The sequence below is a fragment of the Oculina patagonica genome, chromosome 5 (genome assembly GCF_052425735.1).
Source record: "Oculina patagonica isolate OP01 chromosome 5, crgOcupat, whole genome shotgun sequence".
Taxonomy (NCBI): Eukaryota; Metazoa; Cnidaria; class Anthozoa; order Scleractinia; family Oculinidae; genus Oculina; species Oculina patagonica.
In genome coordinates, this window is record NC_135762.1 from 32,150,349 (window position 1) to 32,161,177 (window position 10,829).

The 10,829-nt window shown below is 38.1% G+C and overlaps 1 long non-coding RNA gene across 1 annotated transcript; it reads left to right on the top strand.

Moving 5' to 3' along the window:
* The first annotated feature begins 5,551 nt into the window (after nucleotides 1-5,551).
* LOC144654936 (uncharacterized) lies at nucleotides 5,552-6,932 on the top strand. The gene is made up of 2 exons (XR_013571022.1): nucleotides 5,552-5,801; nucleotides 6,678-6,932. It is a non-coding gene; the product is annotated as an uncharacterized LOC144654936 (long non-coding RNA).
* The last annotated feature ends 3,897 nt before the right edge of the window (nucleotides 6,933-10,829 follow it).

The following is a 10,829-nucleotide window of genomic DNA, read 5'->3' on the forward strand; positions in this document are numbered from 1 at the left end:
CCCAGAAGTAGAAAAAAGAAAAAAAAAAAAATAAAGCCAAAAAAAAAACCGGCCCACAAAAAGAAGAAGTGTGGCGAGCCACACAACAAAAACACGTATTCCCCAGTGGTGCACAATCACGCAAAATCAATTGATGATCAAAATGCCTAAGTGAGGACCTGACCCTCCCAGAAAGGCATAAACCGGACAACACCTACATACAAGTCACACGAGAAAAGCTACAAAAAATGTCCAGACAAGTTGCCACAGGAAAGACAACAAAGAGGTGGGGAACCAGAAGAGTAAAACGGTACCAAGTAGCACCTCTCGCCGCGTAGTCTTCATTTTACGAAGCAACGCACGAAAATCAGCAGAAACCAGACCCGACAGAGCTACTTAATCATAAATACACAGGTACATCGCGGACAAGAACGGTACCCAAATAAAATAAAGCCCTGGAAGAACCTCACGCAAAAAGTAACAAGCAGGATAGACCAAAGCAAGTCCCTAAAAAAAACCCAAGAGGACAGGACCACAAGATATACGCGAAAGAGACACGGAAAAGGATAAAAATGCCAGAAAAGAAAAAACCACCAGAAAAAAGGATTAGTCCTCAGTAAAAAAAAGAAAAAGAAAAAGAAAAGGTAGAAGCAGAAAGACCCCACGAGTCAGACCAGAACGAGAGGCAAGCAAAAAACAAACACAGCAGGACAAGAGCTTCCCCACGAAGACCGCGCCCCACAAAGAGAGGAAGCGAAGAGGTCCTCAGAATACAGTAGACACCCAACCTTTCTACAGCGTTATGTCATGAAAGATATTTTCAGTTGCCTGAAGCAACCAGCAACCAAAGATTTTTTTTTTTCATTCACAACCTTTTGCCTTTGTTCCTTTCCCCCTTTTTTTTGTTTCGTTTCTTTCTCTTTTTTTTTCTTTTTTTTTTTCTCGTTCTTTTTTCAGTTTCTTTTTTCCTATATCTCTCTCTCTGCAACCTATTTTCTCTCTGCTGTTTGTTTCAGTTTCTTCTTTTCTATATCGTTCTCTTCTCTTAACCTTTTTCTCTCTCTTTCGTTTCAGTTTCTCGTCTTTTTCTATTAGTTCTCGATTTTTTCCTCTTTTTTTTTCTCTCAATTTTCTTTTTTTATTTTTTCTTGCTTTAACCTATTTTCTCTCTCTTTTGTTTCATTGTTTTTTCTATCATACTGTTCTTATACATTTGTGACATATTTTCCTTTCACCACATGTTTCAGCTTCTTTCCTTGCAGTTTTCTTTTTCTAAACATCAGCAAGTTTCTTTGTGTTCTTCTATTGTGCTTTTTTCTCTTTCTCTATTACTCATTTTTTTATTCTATTCAAAATTATACTCAATCCCTGGCACCCTACAGTGTATCTTTGTAGAAAATGGAAGAATTATTTATTATTTACCTACCCATAATGGCACACATTTTAAAAACTCTATAGTCTCATCAGCAATTTACAGAAAATAAATTACTTTAAAATAGCACCGAGAAAAGATATTTAAATAAGAAGGAAAAAACAGTCCATCAAATTCCCAGCAGCAAAAAATATGAAAAGATAAACACCTAGTAAAAGAAAACTCTAATCAAAACTTTTAGCTGATCTTGACCAGATGCATTATTTTTACAATTGTAAACAACTGCAGTTAGGCACATCGCTACGCATTGGTTGCCAGCATTTCTTCCAAAGTGCAACATCACTTGATTAAGTCAGCGTGAATTTTTGACAATTCACAACGTAAAAAGGCCAGATCACCAACAATGAAGTCGAACAACAAGGGAATATAGAAAGATAAAGAAATTTGTGTAAACCAAAGCCTAGCGTAATAAGCCAGAGAACGGATACTCTTTTAATGTTGGAGATATATCGCTTCCAGGTAAAACATAAACAACAGCATAGACCAGAATTTCCTTATACGATCCGAGTATTTTTGGCCTTCAAATGACTCATGTAACCCCACTGCTGCTCTATATTGCATTAAAGACACCATAACCTACGGTATTATACACGTTCAAGCAAATAAAACTTAGATAGCTCACCTTTCTTTCAATCTCAGCAGTTTTGATATAAACTTGATCACGTCTTCAGTTAAGCTCAAATCACAATTCGCCAGTATTAAATGAAAATTTAATTACAGTTTTTATCTTTCAATCATTCACTTCAGTTATGACAGGACAGGGTCTGACCAAAACAGCCACCGACCGTGCGTAGAGCATGCGTAAACCACAATTTATGTAGACCCTCGACCTATCTGTGTGGAGTATGTGATTATTATTGTGCACTACCATTTTTATGTGTTTGTAGGTGAGCGAAAAATATAACAGCTACAAATTTGAAGTCAAGGCTTCTCGCTACAAGAAAATACTCACAAGTTCCTCGCGCGACCAAGATGGCGGACAGGCAAATACAATACCTCACGTGACCTGTCGCATGTGTTTGTTACCAATCCTCTCTCCTCTCTCTGTTCTCTACGATATCGATACGATTTTGCCTTTTTCTCGATATCGATATCGATATGATATTACGTCCCTTTCGTACTGACAGGGTCACGTGATTTGTTTGACCATAAAAGGACAGTCCTGGATTATAAATATTAGCCAGGAAGTTATTTTTGTCTTTTGTTTCACGTGGATAGATCAAGTCAAGGAATAGAAAAATGCAAATATTGACAAGAAAATCAATTTTGTTTGCGCAAAAGTGCATTTTTAAACCTCAGGTGCTGACCAGAAGACCGCAGGCTCAGGTCACGTGTTCAGTATCGAAAGTGCGATATTTTTCGAAGTATCGATACTTTTCAAATTTGTCAAAATATCGATGTATCGAATATTTGGTATCGAGTATCGGCCCATCCTTAGTTCTCACACGAACGAACCCTCCATCGTGCCCTGGCATATAGGCGTCACCGCCTAAAGATAGATCCCATCTTTCACATGCATTATTTTTTTTCAACACTTCAACTTGTAGTGGCTTCAGTTCCTTCGTGGTGAGCTTTTCCCGTGGGGTCCATGTTTCCTAGTTGTTCCCTAAAAGTATTTTGTTGATTTTTGTGATCTCTGTTTTTTTGTTCCCTTGCTCCCCAGGGGCTTGCTCCCAATTTTTTTATGACCATGTTCCCTTGTTTTCCGAAACCCCCGGAAGGGGCTAGTAGTGGCTTCGCCTAAATGTGTTCGTAGAAAATAAACATGAGGTGAAAATAATTTTAACCCCGGGAGCCAGCAGTCACGCTATTAGTAACAATGAAATATATTATTCTGTCGATGATGAGATCTCTCAGCGGCAAAGTGACAATGGAACTATATTGTATATACGGTATGCCCTCCTGCAAATAAGATTTTTTTCACGATGAAATCCACCGTCTTAAAATATGGGACAAACATGACACGAAAACAGTACGTGTACGAAAAAATAATTCAATATCACATTATTTAAGTACTTTTTCCCTTATCCTCCTCCTCCTCAAAGTTTTCAATTAGACGGAGTTTACCTTCAAAAGCATTTAATACTGAGTTGAAGTTGATAGAATTCAGTCGGTCAAGCATCAAGGATTTACGATACATAGCGTATATATCCATTTCAACTTGAAAGCCAAGTTCAAACTGATCATGAGATCACGGGTTCCTACCGAAATAAGTGCACATTATTGCTCTAATCATCGGTTTCCTGGCCTAGAATTGAATTTATGCAAGTGATGAAATGCCCTCTTCAACTTGTTAAAGGGTATTGTTTATCTTGAGCAGGGGTAAGAATGAACAAAATGGACAAATATCGATCAAAGTGCATCTACCCTTGCGACAAGGCGTGCATGAAAGAGCCATGCCGTGAACAAAATCAGTTAGCCAAGATCAATTGTCTCGAAAGTAAAGAACTCTCCGAGGGACTACCAGAGGAATTAAAACCCTTACTTCCTAAAAACATTAAGACTCCCGTGACTATCTTATTAATATAAGTACCTTTCTTCGTATCCGATCAAATTTAATCTCCAATAATGACTTAACGAAGCGTCTTAGCAACTAAATAATCCTCTATAGATTTCTATCCAGTTGACTCTTAAGAAGGTTCGGAATAACATACGCACCGGCTTATTTTATTTAACGATAAAATTATTTAAAATATTATTGAAATTATAAAACACGTTCATGGGCGACCACCAGAAAATGCTAACAATGCTACGAAAAATAAATAATGTTATATACCCCTTTTCAAGCGTTAAATGTTACGATAACCTTTTAATTCCTCAAGGATGTCGAGGAATTTTTTACTCGTGCCTTTTGTTGAAGACAATTCTCGAATGGACTTTCAGTAATTAGATAGACGTTGCCATTTGGCGGCCTGGCCAAGGCGATGTGCTAATTTTAAAAATAGTACCTGAAAGTTATTCCGGATTTTCTAAATAGTTAGAAGTTATTTTGCGTAAATAAGTGGTTCGAACGTAATTTCACTTAAATCGATGACAGAGGAGGTTAAACTATAAATGACCTCTTTCCGCCGACACTTCTGGACGTCATTAAATTCCTAAAACGTTTAATGTAAAATTCGTGTCTTGCTTCTTTCACCAGTTTTTTTAAGAGAACCCACAGGCAGACAAGTCTCTGTGTTTGAGGCCGCGTGACGTAAGCGTCACGTATGCACACGTGATCCCAAATACTGTAGAACGACGATCGGAAATGCCCCATACTCCATCTTCACCACATCACGTCCTCCTCATTTTTTGTGTGATCTTTTGTGTTTTTTGGGTGCGTCCTCCATGGCGTCACCGCCCCGAGCTAAAGTAAGAAAAAATGACTTTAGCTCGGGGCGGTGACGACCATGGAGGAATTAACGGCCCAAAAACCCCATAAAAACACAAAAGATCACACAAAAAATGAAAGGTAAGTGAACTTTATTTATCTGGCTTACAGTAGATCAAAGTTTAGGATGAAAAGATGCGAAATTCAGTATTTTATGGGGCATTTCTAACGATCAGTTGACTCAAGCGGAGGTCAATCGTTACAAATTACAGTAAATGTATGGGATCAAATACCGTAGTGCATACCGTGACGCTTACGTCACGCGGCCTCAAACACAGAGACTTGTCTGCCTGTGGAGAACCTTCGTTTTTTAAATGGCTGACTTTGCTAAATTTCTTTACGGACTTCCTTTACGGAGGGTGGCGGTATTTATAAACACAGGATTAGAAATTAACCAAAACATTCGATTACGCGCAGTTTTTTACGAACAAATATTTCGCCCACGACACAAACAATAGTGGGTTGTAAGTATTGCGTAAACAAACATTGGCAAATGTTTTCGCACAAAAATGAGTTTATGATGAGTTTTTTCTTCATTCTTGATTTCAAAAGTAAAAACAGAAATAAATGCACAAAAACTTCCAGTTATTTGTTACTATTGTTCGGATGATTCTAGAAAATTTTTTCGGTTAATTCTACTGAAAAGGGTTCAGTTTAAAAGCCATTCATTAGTTGCCATTATTAACTCCCGTGCAGGGAAATATCACGGTATTTGTTTGGAAGTCATGGAAATCAGAAAATGTTTACAGGAAGCGCGGTTGGAACGTCTACATTCCGGCGACGGTTGCTAGACCTAAATATGGTGCTGTGAAGTATAAAACGGTGGTCTGAATACGTAAAACAGAAATTTATATTTTGTGTTGCCGTAGAAAACGTGCACCCACCGTAAACAAAGATAGAACGAAAAACGTATAAAAAGAAACTTCGAAGAACGTTTCCAACAGAAGGTATTCTACGACCAAAGAGTGATACTTTTATTCCTGACCAACTAAGTGAGTAAGAGGAGTAACAAACATGAAGGTATGCAGATTTCATTTCTTCTTTCTCCATGAATGATATATTAGACTCATGCCAGAATTGTTTAAATCTGATGTACTGTCGCCTGCAAAAGGGCACGTGATCTTAATCCACAACTAATTCTATTTGTGCTACGACAATCGAAGCTTCTGTTGTTGCGGTGGACATCGCTTATTAAAGTTGCCTTATTTTTTGTCACTGAACTGAAAGAGGCCTAGGAGAAAGAGCTTTTCCATCTCATGATTAAATGTCTAAAATCGATCTATAAGTAACTTTATTCATTTTTGGTTGTTCGACTAACATTACACTTGAGTTTGGTGCAGCTTGGAAAAAAAATAGTTACCAACGGCTATATGTTGTTGTTTGTTTAAAAAAAAACTTTAAGAATATGTAAACCCTACCCTAATACACTAAATATTCAACACGACGGTTTCAAATACGACTAACTTGTAGTTCCGCTCAATGGACACATTTAAACACTGTCATTATGATATATCACTATTTTAGTAGAAACCAACTAATCTTCTATCACCAAATCTGTATGGCCCAAAAGGGTATCTAAATGTTTCTTCGAAAAAGCGATTCCCAGGCCAATGTTCTGAGATTGAAACAGATGTCACATGAAATGAGATAAAATGTAAAATACCAGATCCCTCAACAACACTAACACACGGCCGGTCATTGCCAGTTTTGAACCTAACTTTTCAGACAATTTTTCTTGTTTTAGCATCATGTTTTATGGATTATTCGCTTTTGATTTCTATCGCGCGTGATAGTTAATTCGCGCCGCCGCGCCCTCGCCATCATGCAATAATAGAAATCTCTAGTCTAATCTAATATTAAAATAGAAATAAACTTGTTTTTTTTAATTATTTCTAGAATACAACAAAACCTGCCGTCATCGTTGTGTTGGTATCTTTACTGGTGGCATCCTGCATGTTTTCTGCTCAGGCCCGACCTCAAAGTGACTTTTGTTCAAGCTGCTGTCATTCTTTGTGGAATGCCTGCATGTCTCAGTGCCAAATGCTCAGTGCTTGTTACGATTGCAGTGTGGCGTATGACATATGTACAGACGAATGTCCTGACTACTGCCAGATATGAACCGTCCACAAGCAGATCATCGTTGGCATTTTTTAATAATTATTTTGACTAAAGTAATATTTTGCAGTTGCTATTTATTTCCAAAACGTTTTCAATTTGTCATAAAATGTACAGTTGCTTAATTGTCAGTATCGCCTACTACGAGTTACTAAGAATATGTTAAACATAAAATGTACAGTTGCATTGCATACTACGTTCCTGATGTAATAAAAAGACACGCTTAATGCAGACTGGTTGCTTTGTAAACGTGATTGTTGTGCTATATTTTTAACAATAATTCATTTGCAAAAGGATCACCTTTTTCCTGTCGATAACTAAGTGTTATCGACATTGTAGCTGACAACTAGAATATTCAATGCCGTTGTTATGCATATGGCGAGACGTTGCAGTTGTCGTTGTCTAAGCTTATAAGCAAACAACGTCCCGAAGGGGGAGTGGTTGGAGGCTGAGGCCCCATCGGTATCCTTCTCGGAACCCTAATGTTTTTTTGCGGCAGTGCGCCCGGACAGCCCTGAAAACTTTTGCCAAGAGCTCGAAGCCCTATCCTTTTCTTTGTAAGGGTGGGGGGAGGGAAAAGCCGGAGCCGTGGAAACCAGCCTATTTTGGTCCTAAGCCCCTTGGGACCCTGAAAAAGTTGACCCCACACCGCTCGGGCAATCGTCAACGTTATCATTATTTTGGTATATGGTATCTGACAGTGTTGCTGAATCGGTAATCATGCATGTCGTAGTGCACCTTTGATCTGTTTTGTCTTAGTCCCCGCAGAAGAAGATAGTATTGTCGAACAAAGGCAAGATATTATCGCAGCATCTGGCACGCTGCCGCTGCGTACGAACAGAGCATATCTGCGAGCAGTTCAATAGTTGCTGGCAACCTAGAGATATGTCAAAATGCAACATAAATCGACTGATAATGTCTATTATTCTGGATAATAAAATTACATATATGTCTTAGTCTCTCCTTAACACAGTTAACACATTACATTCCTAAAAATATTGTAGGTCAAACCTTTTTTTATCTCCTTGTTTAGAATTTTGCCAAGTCAACCTTTGACTTTCGGAGGCTAATTTTCCGAAACTTCTCTTAATGAGGTGTAGTGGTATTTATACGTATTGTGTAACAAAACCAAAAACCAAAACCTTTTAATAACACGTAGGTTTCGGAGGGCAGGAAAAAATTGCCCCACTGAATAATTTCTAGGAGTTAATGACTTTGCAGTGTGTCCACTTTTGTTTTCCCTGGCTTTGGATTAAAGAATTAGGGAGAAATTAAAGAAGATCGTAGAGTTATAAGGTAATGACCAGGCCGGAGCGTATCCCGGTTTCCGTGGTATGAAGCGACTATAGGAGTATTTCTAATCCCCCTGCATGGATGGGATGATAGACAATCGCAGGGTTCTCTCCAGCATTAAATTCGCCGGTGCCCATTTATACACCTGGGTGGAGGTAGGCACTATGAGAGGACCGTTCGATTCGGAGTCCAACGCACTAAGGGCCCACTAACCATAAGGGCCACCGCACATCCCACGAAGAGTTAATAAGAATTATAATAACGAAGTTTATGCTACCGTTAATTAAATAAGTACTACAACAACAGTCTCAATCTTTTCGGATGCTTTGTCTCAAAACCGTTGGAGCAGTATCAAGTCATGCACACCAAGTATTTGTGGTATTTGTTATGAAGGCGGGGAAACTTCAGTAATGTCTATGATTCTTCACTGTTTGGCGTAATATTACGTATTTTACTTCTAACTGTACTGAAACGGATTCCTACTCAAAAACTGCCGAGCTACGGCAAAAATAACATGTACAAACCAGCCATACTTTTATTCTGACTTGCATATATAGTAAAAAGAAGACAAAATATAAAATGACGGTAAGCCTTTTTCACCATTTTATTTTTCATTCCCCCTTTTCCATCAATAATGTTAAATTTTCTTTTCGGCAAAAATTCCTTAGTCAGTCTGCAAAGTCAATAAGAACCATCTACTAAAGAAAGCCTTTAATTTGATTTAATCGAAGCCTTTCCTTTTTACTTTCAAACTGTATTTTATCTCAAGCGTATTTTTTGATCTTTGCTTTAGGTCCGTTTAAAACTAATTTTTAACGTGCAGTTTCTCGTTCCAATGATCTATCATCATCAAAAAAAAAGAAAAAAAGACGAAAACAGGGCAATAGACAAAGGCAAATGGCAGATTTGAATAGAATTCTCTTGCACATTTTTATCAGTTTATTTTCTTTTGCTGTGTTGAGGGTCCCGAAGTATGACCATGGGATGTCTAAAATCCTCACTTATGACCGTTATCACCAGAAAAATAAACACGTAGAAGAAAGTGGTGGCCTAAGGGAGAGGCTGTTGGGGGAGAGGTATGCCAGCTCTGTGGAGCTAGCTAGAGATCGGATCTAACAGCAAAAATTTATACGGCAAGCCTTCTCACCTTACTCGGCGTTAACTCCTTCGCAAGGATTAACGCCATCTATATCTTAAACGATCACTTAGCGGATGCCATGTGGCAACAGTCGGCTATCATGGCACAGATTACTGCATGTGCCGTTTGTAAATATTTACAGTTTCTGCCGTCTTAGCTTGTTTTGACTGCCTTTATAGTTTGTTTCCAAGCTTTTCCACACGCTGCTACTGCAATGTTTGGTACTGGAGTTGCAATCACCAGTGTTGTTAAGCTGTCGTATACTTACATATCTCGACGAAATCAGGATTATGCTTGAGTTTGCGCACAAATTGAGATTATTCATTACCTCAAGAAAGCTAAAAACAAGTCATTATCCTTGATTGTGGCCATGGAATTTCTTGACACCAAATGACGAGTGAATATCAAAATTTAAGCCATAATACTGAAAAAAGCAAAAAAATAAGTATTTAATTTTCAGCACGTCATAACTGTCTTGAGTTAACAAATGTTAGTCACGGAAAAAAGGTTCACTGAGTATAGTAACTCACGAAATTATTTGCTTCCTTTTTTACGGTGGCAATGAAACTACAGGGTGACTTCGTCGCTTGTTGGGGCTAGATATAAGTCACTTCTTTTTTCTTCCTTTTCCAGACCGCAGAAGCTGCGTTTATCATTGCCTTGGAAACCTTACTGGTAACAGCCTGCATGTTTCCTGTTCAAGCCCGACCTCAAGGCGACTTTTGTTCAAGTTGCTGTCATTCTTGGTGGACTGCCTGCATGTCTCAGTGCCAAATGCTCAGTGCTTGTTACGACTGCAGTGTGGAGTATTCCATATGTACAGAGGAATGTCCTGACCTCTCCCCAGTATGAACAACCCACAAGCTGTTATCGTTTTTTCGCAATAACTTCTGACTGAATTGTTTTCAACGTACAACATGTGCTGAGATGATCAGATCTCCCCTACCATAGACAAGACCGTGATAAAAGGGAAATTTAACTACACCATGTTATCTATGCAACAAAACATAAATTCCAAAAAATAGCAAAGCCATCTTCTTATAAGCTACTTCATAACTATAATCTTAAAATTATTCTTAATTTGTAACTGAAAAAAGATGTGGGCAGATATATAACAGGATTCAACAGTTTTTGAAATGAACAAGATTCTATTGTTTTAAGAGAACTTGAAATAAAATAGTTAGATATTAAAACAAGCGTGTGGTTGCTTCGGCAACGGATAAATAAGTAAGATAAATTGCTTATTAACTGGAGCCTTAATCGAAAAAAAATAATTAACTTTTGCATGATGTTCTCGTCAAAGTACACAATATTAGTAGTTCTCTATCTTTTTGGTTCTCTGCATGGGGAACACGCACAAAATTCAGTATCTTTTTCTCCTTCGTACCCTCCTACTCCTTTTTCTGCTACCTTTGGTCACGTGAGATATCACATCGCGCAAAATTATCAAGTAAAATATGCCAAAATCTACATCCACCCTTGGATTTTGAGTTTTCTTCGAT